At 38.1% G+C, this 20498-nt stretch overlaps 2 protein-coding genes across 17 annotated transcripts in view; one reads left to right on the top strand and one right to left on the bottom strand.

Moving 5' to 3' along the window:
• Positions 1 to 11988, bottom strand: part of MAPK10 (mitogen-activated protein kinase 10) — a 580375-nt gene extending 568387 nt beyond the window's left edge. For all 10 annotated transcript variants that reach the window (XR_006201836.1, XR_006201835.1, XR_006201837.1 and 7 more), the window contains exons 1-3: positions 11617 to 11988; positions 5420 to 5494; positions 2132 to 2231 (exon numbers count right to left, since the gene is read on the bottom strand). The gene's annotated coding sequence lies outside the window, so the exon portion shown is untranslated. The remainder of the gene's footprint in view (positions 1 to 2131; positions 2232 to 5419; positions 5495 to 11616) is intronic.
• A 260-nt stretch (positions 11989 to 12248) lies between these two features.
• PTPN13 (protein tyrosine phosphatase non-receptor type 13) overlaps positions 12249 to 20498 on the top strand; it is a 227101-nt gene continuing 218851 nt past the window's right edge. For all 7 annotated transcript variants that reach the window (XM_042935987.1, XM_042935989.1, XM_042935988.1 and 4 more), the window contains exon 1: positions 12249 to 12710. The gene's annotated coding sequence lies outside the window, so the exon portion shown is untranslated. The remainder of the gene's footprint in view (positions 12711 to 20498) is intronic.

The following is a 20498-nucleotide window of genomic DNA, read 5'->3' as shown; positions in this document are numbered from 1 at the left end:
TTTATATAATTTTTGCTTCCCTTCCCTTCTGTTCATCTGTTTTGTCTCTTAAATTCCTCATGAGTGAAGTCATATTATATTTGTCTTTCTCTGACTAATTTCGCTTAGCATGATACCCTCTAGTTCCATCCACATAGTTGCAAATGGCAAGATTTCATTCTTTTTGATTGTTGAGCAATACTCCATTGTATATGTATATACCACATCTTCTTGATCCATTCATCCATCAATGGGAATTTGGGCTCTTTCCATACTTTAGCTATTGTTGATAGTGCTGCTATAAACATTGGGGTGCATGTGTCCCTTTGAAATAGCACACCTGTATCCCTTGGGTAAATACCTAGTAGTGCAATTGCTGGTCATAAAGTTCTATTTTTAATTTTTTGAGGACCACCTGGCTTTTTATGAGAAAAATAACACTATCTGATTAAGCCACCACTTATCAGAAATTTTATTGCTTGGAGCTAATAGCCTTTCTGATGCACTGCCCTATTCTACTGAGAAAAACATGGTCAGACACCCAAAACAAAGGATTACCCTTTAACTAGAAGATATTTCTTCTATCTGAAAAAGAATGGTACTTATCCCCAGCACATTCTCCTGCAATATTCTGATTACCAGAGTTTGGCTATTTGCTGAACAGGAGGGCTGGTGGTCTCTCAAAGCATCTATTTGGAAGAGTTTATGCACAGAAATACTTTTATGTTTGGTTGAAGAACAGGGAAAGAGTATGTATGTGAGAGTATGTGTGTAGGGTGATGACAGTAAAGGGAAAGGCATGGCATGGTGACTACCTCCCTTCACTTTCATGTACTTAAAACAGTGAATTTCAACAGAGACATTGTGATATAATGAACATGAACAGTGCCACTTCAAGAACCATGTGACAAAATATTGCACAATGGTGCCTTACTTCTGCAGAGGAGCCCAGCCCAGCTCTGTCTCATTGCTGACAGCTTTGGGGAACACTGGAAGACAATTTCCTTGACACCGATATTCATTGTTTCTTGGAGGGTATGGGCCACAGCAGAAAGAGCAAGCACGTGCCTTCATGTGATGTTCAGGCATTAGACTTTCAGGAAGAGGTTTGAGCACAAGAATGAAGACAAACATTAGAGAGAACATGTAAACCATTACTTGGAGATTTCTAGAAGTATGAGAGGTAGACAACACATTTTCTGGAGTCTAGGGGTCCTCTGGGAGAAGACAGGACTCAATTTGTGTTATTTATGTAACTGGAATCCATCCAGTCTATAGCCCAAGCTGGTGAGAGTTTTAAACACAGTGATTTTTGGCTAACAGGCTTTTGGCTGATAAATACTGTAAGTCTTCATTTAGTTAGAGTTGCCATTGGTGGCACTGGAAAGACTTCCCATTAAGAGAACTGGATAAGAAAATGGAGGATCATTCAAACTATAATGAAGCAAAGGAATGTTTACTGAAAGCCGAGTAATTACAGCATATTCTCTGACCAAAGGGAATAGAGTTCATTACTCTTTGAGTTCATATTACCAGCAAAGTTTAGTAACTGTTTTGAGAGAGTAAGAAAAATCCCTTTTCCCCTCCACACTCCAAGAGTATACTGTATATTTTTTTTAATTTGTTATTTTTTTTTAATGTTTTATTTATTTTTGAGATAGGGAGAGACAGAGCATGAACAGGGGAGGGTCAGAGAGAGGGAGACACAGAATCTGAAACAGGCTCCAGGCTCTGAGCTGTCAGCACAGAGCTCAATGCGGGGCTTGAACTCAAGGACCTTGAGATCATGACCTGAGCCGAAGTCGGACGCTTAACCGACTGAGCCACCCAGGCACCCCTATATTTGCATATTAATATCTCTACTGTTTATCCTCACCCGTTTCTCTCTCCTTCTCCCAGTAGAATACCAAGAATAAAGAGATCAACCAACAATCAACAAAGATTAATATCTTCAGAACACTGGCTGGATATAATATCCTGTGTTAAGTGCTACATGGGGATTTTTTCAAAATAAAATAGCTCTATTAAATTACCTTCACTTGGTCAAACCACATTACAAGATTAACTGATGTTCTCCATTCCCTCTATAAAAACACACAGACTGATGTCCATGGCCGCTGAATGTTTACTAATGGGCTATATCATAGCATACCTGTACATTTCTGCCTCCTCCAGCTGAGTTATAACCACCAGCAGCCATTGATTCATTCCTTTAATAGTGTCTGAGTGTCCACTTTGTGACAGGCTCTATTCTAGGAGGGAGGGACACAACAGTGAATAACACAGACTCAAATCCTGCCCTCATGAAACTTACATAAAAATCAATTGTTTTGTGGGGTGCCTGGGTGGCTCAGTTGGTTAAGCATCCAAATTCAGCTCAGGTTATAATCTTGCAGTTCCTGAGTTCGAACCCCATATCAGGCTCTGTGCTGACAGCTCAGAGCCTGCTTCAGATTTTGTGTCCTTTCTCTCTCTGTCCCTCTCCTGCTCTCTCTCTCTCAAAAATAAATAACATTAAAAAAAAATTTAAATCAATTGTTTTAGTTTCCCAAACTCTTAATGTGAGTTATTCTTGCTAATATACTTAGATAATTTAACTTTTATACACTTTATTAAGTATAAGTGCGAAGTGAAAATTAAGTTGAAAGTTATAAACACACTTAGAGTAGTGAGTTTTAGATTATGTATATTTTAACAGTTTGTTTTTTTGTTTTTTGTTTTTTGTTTTTTTTACTTTATTTTTGAGAGACAGAGAGAGAGACAGAGCATGAGCAGGGTAGGGGCACAGAGACAGAGAGACTCTGAAGCGAGCTCCAGGCTCCAAGCTGTCAGCACAGAGCCGGACGTGGGGCTCAAAGTCGTGAAAGGCAAGATCACGACCTGAGCTGAAGTCAGACGGTGAACCCACTGAGCCATCCAGGCGCCGCTAACACAATTTTTAAAAATGAAGTTGAATGCTATAAAAAAGCAAATTACTGCCACGAATTACCAGAGGTAAGAAAACTGTAGTGTCCTCAAGTTCTACGCTTCCTTTAATAAAAATCAAAAGAGAAAATTGTAGATTTTGCATTTAGGAAAGGTTTATGTAAAAAAGACAACCTACAACTCTCAACCACAGATTTATGGTCTGAAAAGCCTTGGCCCAACATCAAAAGATTGGCTAATGAATGTATAATGATAGGTTTTGGGTAAAAATAAAATACTTAATTTACATATGTATAATTTTTAATAGTTCTCTACTTTAAGGTGAACTAAAGAACTACTAATCTTAACAGCTTCAACTCTCCAAGTAAGACAAATTTCCTCTCTTCATGTGGTTGTAAAATGTGGCATTTCTCCTGTTTATATGAGTATTCTAACTCTGGATTTGACCCTAAATCAATAATTAGTGTTTGTAGATAAGACTATTTTTCCTCCTAAGTTTTGTATTAGACATTATACGAGAAAACGTAAAAATCAATCAACTGCTAAGGAATTTTTTGTGAAGTGATGCTTTGTTTTATTAAACACTCCAGCTCTGCCTAACAAAGCCTTTAATGATCAACTTTCTTGCACAGCAGCTCACTCCCATGGGACAGTGTGAAATCACCCTCTTTAAAACAGAACATAAACTAGAAAGCTTCACTTCTGATTTGGTGTCCATTTCTGGGAACACTTAAGAAAATCAAGGTTAGCAGTCATGAACCCTAAGGCAAGGCCCTATAGGTCAGGTTTAGATGACAGTGTGTTCATATTAAGTTACTTTGTGTATGCTCAAACCTGGCTTCCTTTCAAACAACAAAAGAGTTGTGCTTATTTGCCATACTCCCTTCAACCAAACTGAACAGGCAGTTACATAACTTGCCAGGACAAGTAGTAGAAATGAGTCAGAGACAGGACCAGCCCTAGTAAAAATTGTGAATTGGCAGTTTGAGTTCAGTGCCACACCCCTTTAGTACTACACATACTTCCCTGGTCCCCTCCCTTGGTATCATCAGCCCTGCGGGCCACCTTCATACCACACACCTCTCCCCCCACCAAATTCTTCTCTCTCTCTCTTCCACTCACCGAAACTAGCTTCCCTCTTTTCTTCTTCCCCTTCAAGCTAATTAAAATTTGCCTCCCGAGTATCTCTCACCCTCAGGGTTTAAAGTGACAACTACCCTAATCTGATAAACCAATCTATACTAATGTGTGAAGAGAGAAAGCTGAAAGGTAAAGTGAGTTTTTACTTCTACCTTCTAAAGTTAACACCCTTGCAGTTTAACTCCTGAAAGTGAGGATTTCTAGGTGAGGCACTCAGGAAACATTTGGGCTCAAGCAGAGCCATTAGGCAGCTGGCAAATCAAGCAGGAGTAGGTGAATGTTTTTAGCCTAACATACCACCAGCCCTAATCAGAGTAACTGACAAACCCTGGTCAATTGGGGGGGCCGGTGGGGGGGAAACTGGAAAAGAGCTTAGAGTCTTGTTGGTAAAGAAAATTTGTTACAGCAGTACCACAATTAAAATTTTCTGAATGAACCTTTTATAAGAGTATCTAGCACTGGTACCTGATTTTTTTTTTTTTTTAAGTTTCTCTTCAGGGTCGCCTGGGTGGCTCATTTGGTTAAACGTCCAACTGTGGCTCAGGTCATGATCTCATGGTTTATGAGTTTGAGCCCCACATCAGGCTCTTTGCTGACAGCTCAGATTCTGTGTCTCCATCTCTCTGCCCCTCACTCACTAGCGCGCGCACTCTCTCTCTCTCTCTCTCAAAAATAAATAACCAGTTTTTAAAAAAAGTTTCTCACTAAGGAATCTACTCCTGAAATCATTGTTGCACTATATGCTAATTTGGATATAAATTTTAAAAAATAAAAAAAAAATTTTTTTAAGTTTCTCTTCAGAATGAGATTTAAAAACTTTTTTTTCTCAGTAAGTCTAAAACACTAATTCCAAAAAAGTCTGCATAGCTTTTGTTGTTATTGTTGCTTGATTTTCTTAAATAGCACTTTAAAGTTTACAAATATTCCATGAAATACTGCTGAATACTGAAATAACATTACAGGCTATTATGTGCAGAACATACCTGCTATTCTTATTTCCTTCTCTTTATAAATGAGGAAAATGACACTCAGAGAAGTGAGGAGACTTGCCAAGGTTTGTACTTGGGTCTTTTGAGTGCAAATGCTATGCTCTTTCATAGTACTGAGCTACCAGGCTGCCTCCCAATGTTTAGAGTTATCTGTGCCATTGCTGTCATGTAACTCTACATCCTAGGGGAATTCTCACATTCTAAAGAGAGTTCAACCACTACCAAAAGAAAATAACCTGTTTATTCAATGGACCTGAGGGTAATTGTAGTCCTATCTGGTTTCCATTGCTGCATTTTTCCCCAGCTAATTCTTGGTTCACTTGAAAGTGTCAGTACTGTCTCACAAAGTCTTCCTTAAGCGCTGTCAGACTTTGTGCTCCAATTACCTGCTCATGTTTTGGTGGATTACTTATCTTGCTTCTGCTTCTCCCTTGGGCAAAGTTCCCATCACAGTCCTTACTCTGTAAGCAAAAAAGAATAATATGTTTCTGGGCTTAAAGGAAGAAAAACACTGACACAGTTAGTACAAGCCGGAATACAAATGTTTCATATTGAGATGAACACAAGAAGCCAGCTGGGAAAACATTGCTATTTACAGATTTAGATTAGCCTAGAATTCATTTCAACCTTTGAGGTAAAGGTGATGTTTTAAAACCATTGACATTTCAAGCACACAATCTTAACATTTTGGAAAGATATTAAATTTACCTTTCTGAACTTTCTGAAATGTATAGATACTTTCCCTAGAAAAATGCACAAATACACAGATCTGGAATACAGTCTTAAGGAGTCTGTTAAGGGATGATCCATGGGTCCACATAAAATATTCCTGACTCAAAGTGAGACACAAGTTTGGTCTCTAAATGATGAATATTCTGAGGTCCATGAACCACTTGGGAGCCCAATTAAATCTGTGTTAAGTCCAGCTGTTTAATTTCTTTATGTTAGTAGTGATAATCTGCTGACCTTTTTGTTTATTTATAGAAGCTGGCAAAAGAGAAATAATTTTTATTTAGCCTTTAAGAGAAAAATCAGCTATGCTAGCCTCTAAAGTAGCATTGTCCAATAGGACTTACAGTAATGATGGAAATGTTCTGCATCTGTGCTGTGTCATTCAGGAGCCAGTAGCCACACAAGGCTGGCTAGCGAGCACTTGAAATGTGGCTACAAGCACAGAGGAACAGAATTTTTTTTAATTTAATTTAAATTTAATTAATTTATAGAAAAATTTTTTTCTTATGATGAAAACTTTTAAGATCTACTCTCAGCAATTCTCAAATATATGATACATTGTTATTAGCTATAGCCCCAATGCTATACATTACATCCCCATGACTTATTTATTTTATATCTGGCAGTTTGTCTTCTTAATACCCTAGACCTTTTCTAACAAAAGTAACACACACATGTTGTAAAGATTTTAAATAAAAACCTTTCAGAAATGCAATGTTTACGTAATTCTAATCCTCAGAGAAACTGTTAGTATAAATTTTGCAGTATATATAGATAGATGTATTTTTTAATGGAAATCATATTATTTTTTATTTTGTCACAGGATAATATATATGGGTGGCTGTATTTTATTTAATCATTCTGTTATTATGGACATTTGTTCTGTTTTTAAATTTATGACTACCAACAATACTGCAGTGAATATTCTTGATCATATCTCTGGTTATATATGTAAATATTTAGGACAAATGTCCTAAGTGGAATCAGCAAATGGGTATAAACATTATATATTATGAAAGAAAATGCAACTACACTCCCAAATGGAACAAGTGAAACTGTAATCCTACCAAACAATCATGGGATGGTATCTATTTCACATGTTTTCACCAATACCAGATAGCATAAGTCTTTAAAATCTTTTTGATTTGACACTTGTAGATAATTTCATTTTTATTTTTTTCTTTATACAGTTGTATATAGACAACAGTGTATAAACTGTATACAGTTTATTTTCAAATATTCATTGCATTTCTGAATTTCTTCTTTTGTAAATTTCGTATTCATTGTTGTTTTCATTACTATCTAGAAGCTTTGTATTCTATGTAGCAAAATTAACAAATTCTTTTAAGATTTGGGAGGCAAGTGGGTATCTGCTGCTATCACCAAAATAGATTCCATACAGATCAAAAAATAAAATGTGAAAAACAAAGCCATGAAAGTCTAGAAGAAAAAAATGGAAGAATATTTTTTGTAATAGAAAACAAAATGGCTTGTAAGCATGCAAAAAATACTCATATGAGAATGAAAACTATACTTGTAATGTGACAGCATTCTGTACCTATTAGATTGGAAAAGATCAATAAAGTTTGATAATGTCATATTGGTGAGGGTGTGGGGAAACAAAATGAGCTATCAAACTTTCCACCTGTATTGGGATGACTAATTGGTACTACTTCTTTAGAGGGCAGCTTGGTTTTGTCTATCATATGTAAAATGTGCTTACTCTTTAATCCAGCAATTATACTTCTAGAAGCCAAACCTACAGTTCTGTTTCACATGTAAAACAGGACCAAGTACAAAGAAATGGATTTCTAATTGTAAGGAATAGCAGAAGTTTGGGAATAACCTATATGTCCATTAAAAAGGGAGGAGTTAAATAAATTATGTCGTATCTAAGCAATAGAACATTAAACAGCCATTCAAAAGAGCTAGGTGTACCTAGAGGATCTGATGATAGAGATCAAAGAGATATTACAAAGCTTAAAAAAAGCATTAGATAAGTATGTGAGCTAACCTTACTTCAAAAAAGAACATGTGTATGTGTGTGTGCCTGAAAAGGTACACAAGAAATAGCTAGATTTCTCAACACTATTCATTGAATGATACACGTTCCTCTTTTATTATATATTGCACCTGGTATTTATCATATACTGTACCTGGTATTTAATTTAATGTGCTGGATAGAAATGACCGAGCCCATTTCCTCATGAGCTTTTTTTTTTTTCAGAGTTTTAATTTTATTTTTTAATTTACATCCAAATTAGCATATAGTGCAACAATGATTTCAGGAGTAGATTCCTTGATGCCTTTATCGATTTAGCCCATCCCCACTCCCACAACCCCTCCAGTAATCCTCTGCTTCTTCTCCATATTTAAGAGTCTCTTATGTTTTGTCCCCCTCCCTGTTTTTATATTATTTTTGCTTCCCTTCCCTTATGTTCGTCTGTTTTGTCTCTTAAAGTCCTTATATGAGTGAAGTCATATAATTTTTGTCTTTCTCTGACTAATTTCATTTAGCATAATACCCTCCAGTTCCATCCACATATTTGCAAATGGCAAGATTTCATTCTTTTTGATTGCCAAGTAATACTCCATTGTATGTATGTATACCACATGTTCTTTATCCATTCATCCATCGATGGACATTTGGGCTCTTTCCATACTTTGGCTATTGTTGATAGTGCTGCTATAAACATGGGGGTGCAGGTGTCCCTTTGAAACATCCCTAGGATAAATACCTAGTAGTGCAATTGCTGGGTCATAGGGTAGTTCTATTTTTAATTTTTTGAGGAACTTCCAGACTGTTTTCCAGAGTGGTTGCACCAGTTTGCATTGCCACCAACAGTGCAAAAGAGATCCTCTTTCTCTGCATCCTCGCCAATATCTGTTGTTGCCTGAGTTGTTAATGTTAGCCATTCTGACAGGTGTGAGATGGTATCTCATTGTGGTTTTGATTTGTATTTCCCTGATGTTGAGTGATATTGAGCATTTCTTCATGTGTCGGTTGGCCATCTGGATGTCTTCTTTGGAGAAGTGTCTATTCATGTCTTTTGCCCATTTCTTCACTGCATTATTTGTTTTTTGGGTGTTAAATTTGATAAGTTCTTTATAGATTTTGGATACTAACCCTTTATCTTGTATGTCATTTGCAAATATCTTCTCCCATTCCATCGGTTGCCTTTTAGTTTTGCTGATTATTTCCTTCACTGTGCAGAAGCTTTTCATTTTGATGAGGTCCCAATAGTTCATTTTTGTTTTTGTTTCCCTTGCTTCCGGAGACGTGTTGAGTAAGAAGTGGCTGCGGCCAAGATCAAAGACGTTTTTGCCTGCTTTCTCCTCGAGGATTCTGATGGATTCCTGTCTTACATTTAGGTCTTTCATCCATTTTCAGCTTATTTTTGTGTATGGTGTAAGAAAGTGGTCCAGGTTCATTCTTCCACATGTTGCTGTCCAGTTCTCCCAGCACCACTTGCTGAAGAGACTGTCTTTATTCCATTGGATATTCGTTCCTCCTTTGTCAAAGATTAGTTAGCCATACGTTTGTGGGTCCATTTCTGGGTTCTCTATTCTGTTCCATTGATCTGAGTGTCTGTTCTTGTGCCATAATCATTGGTTATTTCTAAAAGGTTAATATTGCAAATGAATTTTGAAAGTATTTTCTCAAATTCCCAAAAGTATTGTTACACATTTGGTTAAAATTGTACTAGGTATATAGATTACTTGTAGAAGATATTATAATTATATGATGTTTGAGTCTTGGTATTTAACCTAAAAGTATATCTCTTCTTTATTCAAACATTTTTGTCTCATAAGGCCATCATTTTAAAAGTAAATTTTATTAATTTCTTTTGGTATTCATTTTTAGCTATTTAATTGTGGTTATTATAAATAGGATACTTTTTATATTGTATGTTCTAACTAGTTAGGGTTTGTACATGGGGAAAGCTGTTGATTTTGTATATTAATTTTTATAACTGGTTACCTTAACTCATTTTAAAAGTTTTTCAATTGATCTATGGAGTTTTCATATAATTTGCAAACAAATGACAATCCTAATCTACTTTCAGTATTTAATTTTGTATTTCTATTCCATGTCTCATTGGATTGGCTATCATATCCTTGTTTCTGACTTCAATGGGAATAATTACAATGTTTCATTATAAAGCAAGTTTCTGGCTTTGGTATAAAATACATATTGTTAAATTATCTATTTTAAATTCTTTAAAAGTTTTTAAGGAATGATGCTAGATTTTACAAAATACTTGTAATTATCAGTTGAAACATTCATACAGATACATAATGCCTCTTAATTTTGCCATAGCATTTGTGACATAGTTCTGGGTTCTAATTGTATTTTAGGTATTTTCATTTTCCATTATATCCAAAAGAAGATTAACTTATAGATTTCTCTTTTGTATTATCAGGTTTTGGTATCACAGCCACTTATTTTAAAACCAGCCTTTTAGCTCATACGAAACAGAGGGATTACTGGTGAAAAGGCCTTGAGGGCAACCACCTGAAATGGCCTTAATGGGAAAAAAAAAAATGCTCACAACACTGTGGTTTGTCTACTTTTGTGAAAATTTCCAACACTCTACTCTTTACACTTTCCTTCTGACTTGAATTTGCATTTGCTTTCTTTCAATGGCAAATCGAGGCAGATATTCTACCTTACCACCCTGATACATCAACCAGAATACTTAAAAAAAATTCCTATTTCAGAAAATGGGGGAAGGACTAGGGAAAGGACTTCAATCCTTGACTTCTGTCTCCAATTTGACTGGGCTGGTCTTCTCTATTATTCTACTATTATCTACTTTCACCACTCTATTCCTGCTGTTGCACTTTGGTTTTACGTTGTTTGCCTCAATTTTCTGTTTCCTCTTCTGTGCTTCATTCATCCCACTAGGTACCCTTCAAAACCCAGTTTAAATTCCCCTGCTCCTTAATGTGACTGATCGAGTCCATTCTACCTACCACAGACTTTCTTTCATCTGCTCCTGTACTCAGTTTGGCTGCACATTATAGCCCTAATCTCAAATTGTTTCAAGAATGCTACTTTTCTTAGGCTCTGTGGTTAGCTCCTTGAGGGCAAGGACCTTATCTCATAATTTCGCTCTGCATTTTCCATTGTGTTTAGCACTGTGAGTAATTACATTCAGTGCATACTTGCAAGGCATATTTAACTGAACACATACATCACAGTTATTCATTTAGTAAATGAGATAATGAAAACTCGAGTGCTCGCCAGAGGTAAATCATTACTATTAATTCCCTCATTCATCATACATGTACAGCAGCCTCAGGGGTTAGGGAGCCTAGGACTGCAGTTTTAATTTCGCCTCAGATCTCTCCATTTTGGAGCCAAGAAGTTTAGATTCACCTAGGGCTCAATGCTGTCAGTCCAGGACTACATTTACCCCCAGGTCCCCTTCCCGGAGTGGCCCAGGTTACCCTTATACCTCCGAGAATTAACCCAAACTTTTGAAACTCAAATGACAAGATACTGTTTGCTCTTGAATTCAGCAAGACTTCCTTCTTGATTGTTGAAATCCAAATCTTTTTGCAGGAGGGCAATTGCTGCTAGGACATCTACTTTGCCAAGTCGCAATGTGTAGTCCTACACAGAAAATTGGATATTCTCTATTTTATTCGATTACGTTAAACCTTTTAATTTTTTTTAACTTTAGGAATATCTTAGTTTCAGAGGAATTTTAACATAAGAATTTACATACTTCCCCCCCCCCCCCCCCCCAAATATGAGTATTTAAGTTTTCCCGAGGGCATGTGGGTTGACGCAGCGCTGCCAGCACACCTTTGAAGATCACTTTACAACTGTGGGAAAACTCACCGAGCTGTTTTCATTGACCCCGCCATTTCCAAGTTGCTATATTGCTGCAGGAAGCTGGCAGAGCCCAGCCCTTTCTCTCTCTCCCCTCTTCTCCTCACCCTTTCAAAGCCCAAATCCGCCCGGTGAGAGTATGGAAACAAGGCTGGAAGCAAGGGAGGGCAAGGTGGGGGAGGGGTCACTTCGATTCACAGGGAAAGAGCGAGCAGTTAGACATTTTTCACTCTCCCCTCACACTCCCCAGGGCCACAAAGTTCTGTTTCTGAAGTTGGAAGCGCGGGGCGGTCGGCGGCGTTTTCGGCTTGGCCTAAAAGTAGGAGTCCACCGTGCAGGGGCTAGGGACTTGGCCGCCCGGCTATCAACCTGAGCTTCTGGTTAGCCAGAACTCTAAAAGCCAGGCCCTAGGCACCGGTTGTCAGGGGAACCGGGGCGCTGGTCTCCCCGGCGACCTCGTCCCTGGGGAGGGGGGCGGGGCTGGATGCCTGGCAGGCCAATGAGGCGGAGGGGAGCGCAGGGTCGCCGATCGACGGTACTCCTAGAGCCCGGGAAAAGGCTTGAGTGACAGGGACGGGGGCGGGGCCGTGCCGGCTGCCTGAGGTGGAGCCCGAGCTGTGCTAGTAGCTCCGGCGGCCGCGGCGCGGCGAGGGTCACACACCATGGTCGCGGCCCCTGGAGACCGGCTTGCTGGCGCGCAGCACTCCCTAGCTCCCCGATCTGCCTCAGCCGTCTCGGCAACGCTCGGAGCTGGCTGCAGGCGTTGAGCCGCCCCCCGCCGGAGGATTTTGGCGAAGCTCTAGGAGGCGCGCACAGGACAGGAGCGCAGAGAGGGTGCGCCAGCACTCGGGGGTCAGGCGGTCGGTCGGGGTCGCCGCCGGAGGGGTGTTTCCGAGGCGTGGAGGAGGAGGAGATGCTGCTCCTCTTCGCCCCCTCCCCAGGCTCCTTCTTCAGCTACTTCGGCCCACGCCCGCAGCCGTTTGGCGGAGAAGAGGTGGTGGCTCTCGGCGCCCCAGGCGGCTGCCGGCGGCCCGCCCCAACGCTGCGTCCCCTCAGCCCTCGCCCCGCGCTCCAGTAGCAGGACCGGGTCTCCGGACGAGCGGGTAAGGACGAGAGCAGCCCTGGGCTGTGCTGGGGATATGCAGAAGTGCAGAACAAAGTACACCACGCTCCCTGTCCTCCTCCTCTCTCGGCTTCTGCTCTTGCCCCTGCAATCAACTCTTCTGTTGCCCAGCTGGGAAAGGAAGTTTGCTTTGGTCTTCGTGGTGGGGTGGCTGGCGTGGGGAAGGAGGAGGCGAAGTTTCACTGTGAATTCTCTAGATCCACCTTCTCGGCCGGATTCCTGGGAATGAAACCCCAGAGGGGGCGTAAGAATAGGTTGTGGGGTAGTAGGGAGTGACATCGCCCCATCCTGCTAGTACAGCTCTGCTCTGTGCGTGCTGTGGGAAGGGATCCCGGAGTCTGTTTCTAATTTCTGTAAATGACTGTGGACATGGTGTGGTTAGAGGCCGCCCAGAAGAATGTGTATATGTAAGGGCTTAGAGAAGAAGGGGTGGGAAGGGGGGAAGAGGGGGCAGAGGGAGAGACACTGCCTGATGCAAGCTCTTTTATTGCTTTTCTCTCCGTGTCCCAGTTAAATACCGCCCCCCGCCCCGCCACATACCCGGCCTTTGCTCATTACATGATACTTAGTACAAAAAGCTGGAAAGCTAAAGTTTGCGAAAGTTGAGAAAGTTCTTAAAAAGTTTAATTGTGAATATACTGGAGAAGGGGGAATGGAGAGAACTATTACCACTAAAATAGAGTTGTAACAATGCAGTTTTCATTTGCTTTACACATATGTGATTGACACCTCCACACACTTCCAGCTAATCTCTTCGACGGCCTTGTGTCATGTTCGTTTAATTGCATCTTTGAAACAACAAACGCGGTGACTTCATAGGGAGCTGCCTGGAGCGGAGTTTACCTCTCAGAAAATGGGGCAATCGGGTTTGTTTTCAAGGCGGGGACCTAAACAAAATGTAGGACACCTGATCTGTGGGATGAAGGGCGCTGGTAACTAATTAGCAAGATTTTAAAATTTACATCTACATTGTTTTACTAAACGTTGGGAAAATTTAGAAAAGTTGCTGTATTATGAAACAAGTGTTGGTATTTCCCCAAATTTGTGATGACCGGGTTGGCAGGATCAAAGTGAAAACTTGCTACCTGCTCACTGGTTGCTTCTGGGTGGTGCTTTGATAAACATTATTTCTCCTTTTAATATCATTAGCATTTTTATTCAGTTTATGCTTGTATTGATTCAGTGAGTTCATACAGAGGCGAACTAACTGCTTTATTAACTAATCCTAAATTTATTGTACTTTTTTATAATAACGTTGTGTTCTGACTTTGATGTTCTAGAGGCTTTGTATGCGTGGGGGAGAGGGTAGGATGGAAGCTGGAATTAAAACTAGAAACGTATCTATGGTTACTTATTAAGAAAAGGGTTCAATTTGTAGTGACTTTCACTTTTACAATTAGAGAATTATTTCTTTTACCATTATGTACGTTTGACTTTTGAATTGACATTTGCCCCACCAAAATTTTTACTTGCATGTAAAGCCTACTTAGTTTTTGGAGGGTGATTACTAGCATCCAGAAATATTTATAAGTAACTTTTCATGTCACAAGTAACACACACACATACACAAACTGTTAAAACCAATGTCAATTTAAAGGATGAATTTTGGCACTATGATTGGGGTCAAAAGTTGTAGAACTTACATTATCTTTTTCTGGAGGCGTGCCTCAAATGCAGGAAATGAGTGAGAATTGGCTAATCAGTTGTTTCTGGGTAGATAGGTGTCATTCTTTAAATGAATGGAGTTTATGTATCCTTTCTTAAAAAAAAACAAAACAGGTCAAATCCTTGCTTTATTCCACTTTTAATAGGCTAAGGACTGGATGGGGGAGTCTTGTAGCTTCTCTTGTATCAATCGAGTATATTTTTTTCTAGCTCATCTTCTTACCCAGCCTTAAACCTACTGGGGAAAAAGGCTGCTGGGGATTAAGCTACTGCTGCTGTTTTCTCTTTGACAGAGTTCGTAATTTTTAAATAAATTATGAAACATGTTTTGTGGTATAATTAAGCAGTAATTAATACCATTTGAAATGGAAAAGAAACACTGCCCATACACCAAGCCAGTGCATTTAGGAGTTAATCCTGTCAACGTATTCTTATTTTGGAACATGCTTTGGAAGAAGTCTGTGCCATTAATTAGAACAGTGAGTTGAAGGTATTCTCCTTTCTGGCCTCTGATGTAACCAAATGTGACTCATTTGAGTTAATGTCACTTTACAAGGTAGGGGCCTGAAAACGGAAGAAAGATCTTGAGTCTTGGGATAGAAGGATTAGTGCTGTTGGGAAGGGTGAGGACCTCTGTTCTGGATTTACCTTCTTTTTTTTTTTTCCTCTGAGAAGTTTTCTGCCTTAATTTGAAAATAAGGGAGCGCCCGTGTAGCTCAGTCAAACATCCAACTTCAGCTCAGATCATTGTCTTGTGGTTTGTGAGTTCAAGCCCTGCGTGGGGCTCTGTGCTCACAGCTTAGAGCTGGAGCCTGCTTCGGATTCTGTGTCTCTCTCTCTGTCCTTACCTTGCTCATGTTCTGTCTTTCTCTGTCAATAATAAATATTTTTTTAATTAAAAAAAAAAACAAAAAGAAAAAGAAAATTAAGATGCATTGAACAACTCAGGAACCGAGTTTTTAAAACATTGTTTTAATGAGTAAATTAATGTAAGACTTTCAATGACCTAGGATAAAATAAGAGTTCCTTACTCACTGTGAATATGATCATATCAAAACTGTGGTCTGTAAACTGCTCTGTGAGGAGTTCCTGTAATCCTTGGAGTGGAGGAAAAAAGGATTACAGCCTTTTAAAAGTCTTTAAAATGAAATGAAATAATAAAAATGAAAAAATAAAATGAAAAACTCTTTAAAACCCCTTATTCCTGTTTAGTGTCAGGCGCTGTGAATAAGCGTCTTGTTCTATCCTGTCCAAAGAATGTGTGACTATAGCTAATAGCTTATGAGACAGTAGGAGATCAGTTGTTTTAAGTTCTTAGGATAAGAGGCAGCAAGTCCTAAAAGGTCTAGTGTAGAGGCTGGTATAGATTTGAAGCATCGGCAAAGCTGTTTTCCCCAGGGTTTGCTATCAGATACTTAGATAATGCGGGAACTCAGATATCAGAACTCAGATAATGCGGGAACAGGGACTGGTTTAAGTACCTGTTTAAGTGTGTTTGCCTTCTTTGCTCTACCACTGAATGCTGCTTTTTCTTTTTCTTTTCTTTCTTTTGTTTGATTCCAGTGTGAAAATTTACTGCAACAAACTTCCTCATAGAGAACCCTCTACTGTAATATATAGAGTGTGGACTTTACTGTTTGATAAACGTGTCCAAATCCTAGAGAATATCTTTAAATTTACCTTCCACATCTGTAAATAAATTACTAATATCTACCTCCCAGCATATGTTGAGGATGAAATTAATAATATACACAAAAGTGGTGAGGGCAAGTTGATACTCAATATTTAGTTTATTTCCTTCCTTTCTAATCTCTTTTACATAATTGAATAACATTCAGTAATCACAAAAATTTATGATTGTAAAACCCAAATCATTTATGAATGTTTAGAATGTTAAGCTCATATTTAGCCCTCAGGTGTTTTGACCTGCATCTGGGTTGTTAAAGGCTGCCCTCTTTGCCTACCAGCAAAGAAATGTCTTCAGTCGCATATTGCATCTATGCATAATAAATAATTTCTCATTTTCTTTCTAGTTTAGTAATTCTCAACTCTGGCTGCATGTTAGAATCTCCTGGGTCGCTTAAAAAAATTTTTTATGCCCAGGACTCTACCCAGACCAATTAAACCAGAAGCCTGGGGAGATGAGACCCAGGCATCCATATTTTTGGAAGTTTACTAAGAAATTACAACATGGAGCCAATTTGTGAACCAATATTCTAGTCCTCCCTAGAAGGTGAGTATAGAAAATTTGATTCCCACAAATGCAACAACGTTTTTATGTTGTGGCATAGTCCTTTCCTCTTTATAAATCAGAAAAATAAAAACAAAAAAAACAAACCCAAAACACTTATGTTTCAGAAGCATCTGTGTATATGTCTATCTACAGGATTTTTACTATTTGAATCCGAGTTTAAGGTATAAATCCCTCTACTTCCTTAGTGCTTCACTGTCCGATGTAGTAGTCCCAGCCATGTATCACTAAATTTAATTTAATTAGATGCAACTTAAGATTCAATTTCTCATTCCCACTAGTCACATTTTCAGTGCTCAGTAGTCACTTGTGGCTGGAAGGCACTATATTGGACAGCTCAGATACAGGACATTTCTGTAATCACAAAATTCTGTGTTACCTGAAGGTTTTTTAAAAATTTTTAATTTTTATTGTAGTATAGTTTGATGCACACTACCTAGAGATTTTCAAATTTATATTCCATTTCTCATCATCTGAAATGGGTGTGTATTTAAATATAGTCATTTCCTTCAGATTTATCATTTTAAATGTTATTTTTGATACTTTTTTTCTAATAAGGAGAAATACTGCACGTTTGATGCTTATATTACATCTTTTCTCAGTCTGCTATACCTAGTTGTAAGAGTTTCCTTTCCAAAGTTAACTGAGGGGTGGAACTTTAGTGTCCTTGTGTGTATTATTTGTATCAGTAAGTCCTGGATCAAACCAGTGGCTTAATTGCCCTTGTGTACTACAACAGTTTCAAATCTGAAAATAAAGTCCATCATTTCACCTGAAGTGTTGGAATTTGATTCAAGGATTTTCAAATCCTTGGTGAAGGTTTCTTTTTCTCTTTTAGATATGGAGACTCTTAGTTGTCATATAATATGATTGAATTTTCCAATAGAAAACCATCATATTAGTTTCAACATGAACATACAGAGGCATGAGAGATTTTATGTTTTTCCCATAAGGGAAAGCATCCCCTTCAACAAAAATGAAGTTCTTAAACTATTTGAGGTGATTGGAAGCTAACACTGTGTCATGAATTTTAATAGTGTTTGCCACTTGTTATCTACTGATGGGCAGCTTAGAAGAAACAGTAATGTTCCATCTCACGTGTCCTCCCCGCCTCCTTAATACATCTAAAAAAAAAAATCAGTTTTCTTTATTGGTTTAGTGTGTAAGTAGACAAGGAATCAAATTATTTTCTTTTTTTTTAAGTTTTTTTTTTTTTTTTTTAATGTTTTATTTTTGAGAGAGGGACAGAGACAGAGACAGAGCACAAGCAGGGGAGGGGCAGAGAGAGAGGGAGACACAGAATCTGAAGCAGGCTCCAGGCTCCAAACTGTCGGCACAGAGCCCCATGCGGGGCTGGAACTCATGAACTGCAAGATAATGACCTGAGCCAAAGTTAGACACTTAACCTGAGCCACCCAGGTGCCCCCAAATTATTTTCAATTAAAAGTATTCTTTTTTTTTTCTCCTGCAGGTAGATGGTACTTTTGTTTTTTTATAAACACATGCTTTTTTACCTACTCAGATCAGACAAGTTGCATCCAGAACATTGAGAGTTATTTTGTTGAAAGCATGCCTGATGGAGTATTTTGTATACAGTATCATTTTAATGCTTTTCCACTTAGATCTTTTTTTTTTTTTTTTTTTTTTTTTTAATGTTCATTTTTGAGAGAAAGAAAGCAGGAGCCAGAGAGGGTGGGAGAGAGTTGGAGCAACAGAGGATCTGAAATGGACTCTGTGCTGATAGCAGAGAGCCCAATGTGGGGCTTGATCTCACGAACCAAGATCATGACCTGAGCCAAAGTCTGTTGCTTAACTGACTGAGCCACCAAGGCGCCTTTCCCCTTAGTTCTAATGTAGTCCGTGGAACAAAAATGAAACATTCTTGTTGAGTACCTTAAATTAAGGTTAGAATGACTATATAACCTGAGAATGTGGTAGAAATATTCAAAGTTGGTGTTTTTTGTCTGCTTCTTTTTTTGTTTTTTTTTTTTTTGGAAGAAAGATAAAGCCTGGGAATTTTTTTAAATAAGGGAGCCTTTTTAAGAAATTTAGTTTTTGTCAGTACTGCTAAGTATTACTTATGCACTTTTTCTAGAGAAGTATAATTTTTAAACTAAACATATAAACTATGAGGAGATGAATATTTTAGGTCTTAGGGCAATCGGATATATCTTCTGGAGAATATAACGTAATTCAGTTTTGAAGTAAAAATAAATAATAAGTATTTTGGTACAGAAATTTCCCTTATTGTAAGGTTTTGATTTATTCTCAATGTCTTTCATATTCTTGTGCTGAGGTGTAGTTTTATGGAATTATTTGAGCATAGTATTAATTCATCCTTCACACAATCTGTTTTAATTTAATTCTGATGTTAGTGTCTATACTTAGTTTAAGGAATGAGCTTCAGGCAATGATTCAGATATAATGTATTTCAGTTTTCTAAGTACTGTGTGAAATTTACCAAGGCTAAATTGAATTATAGCTGCACTCCATGAAAGCTTGAATAGGTGTTTTGTTAAAACAGAATACAAAACAAAACCCTGAAAATTAAAAATATATGTATATATAATAAATATAATAGAAACTTTAGTTCAAGAATGTTCAGTTGTCAAATCTAAGCTAGGTAAAACTGTATTGTAGATATGTACCATTCAGTTGAGTCCAATCAGAACTTCAAAATTCTGGCTCTACTTTGAGGGGTATACAAATGAATAGCAAATTGGAAATGTGTTATTACACAGTACCCAGCAATACTGTTACTTTAGTTATAATTCAACTCGACATATTCTCCAACACTCATATGATATAGTTCTTCAAGTTACAATGAGAAATCTAGACTCTTCTCCATTATTAAAATTTACTAGGAATTTCCTTTAATTTTTAAGTAAAAGAAAATATTTTAATGTGGTCACATAATATATCATACTCATTGTGTAACTGAAGACCAAACTGAGCTATGTCTTTAAAGTAAGATTTTATCTGAATCTTTCTCAGTGTTTATGTTAGTACACCAAGACTTCTAACTTCAAAGGGATTTTAAGATTGTATTGAGATACTAAGATTTAATTGAAAAATGAGTAATACTGTTCTTCTATCTAAATGGATACTAAAGAATCACTTTTGGTGAGCCAAGCTAGCTGAGTGTTTTTCTAGTACCAGTATTGATGAATCTGGACCAATCTGACCACATTCAGATGGGATGCCCAGCTCCCTTTTTAATTGTTCTTTATTCAGTAAATATATATTGAATTCCTATTTTCTGCCAGACCCTCTGCAAGGCACTGGTGGTACACAGAAAGGACACATTTCTAAGACAGCAGATAAATGGAGTAGTCTCTGGCCACATAGCTTTAATTACTCGAATTCATGCCACTGAGTCCACCTAGTGACAGGATATACTGACATAGAACAGCTGTGAAGATAAAATTAAATGACTTGTAAAATTGCCTTATAAAATCCCATAGACACATGTATACCTATTTAAGTATATATGAATTGTTTTTAGATGCTACTGTGCATGATGTTGACCACTTCTGCTTGATTTAGAGAGACAGAATAGCATGGTATAGCATAGACTCTGGAGCTAGACTGCTTGGGGTTTGATTTCTGACTATGATTTAGTTTGTGTAAGTTTTTTTTTTTTTTTAATTAAAAAATTTTTTTAACTTTATTTATTTTGAAAGAGAGAGAGAGCGAGCACAAGCAGGGGAGGGGCAGAGATAGAGGGAGAGAGAGAATCCCAAGCAGGCTCTGTGCTGTCAGCACAGAAACAGACACGGGGCTCGAACTCACAAACCGTGAAATCATGACCTTAGCCGAAACAAGAGTCGGATGCTTAACCAACTGAGGCAC

Source organism: Panthera leo, chromosome B1, assembly GCF_018350215.1.
Source record: "Panthera leo isolate Ple1 chromosome B1, P.leo_Ple1_pat1.1, whole genome shotgun sequence".
Taxonomy (NCBI): domain Eukaryota; kingdom Metazoa; phylum Chordata; class Mammalia; order Carnivora; family Felidae; genus Panthera; species Panthera leo.
The sequence above is the reverse complement of the archived record's forward strand: the minus strand, read 5'-3'. Positions and strand labels throughout refer to the sequence as shown.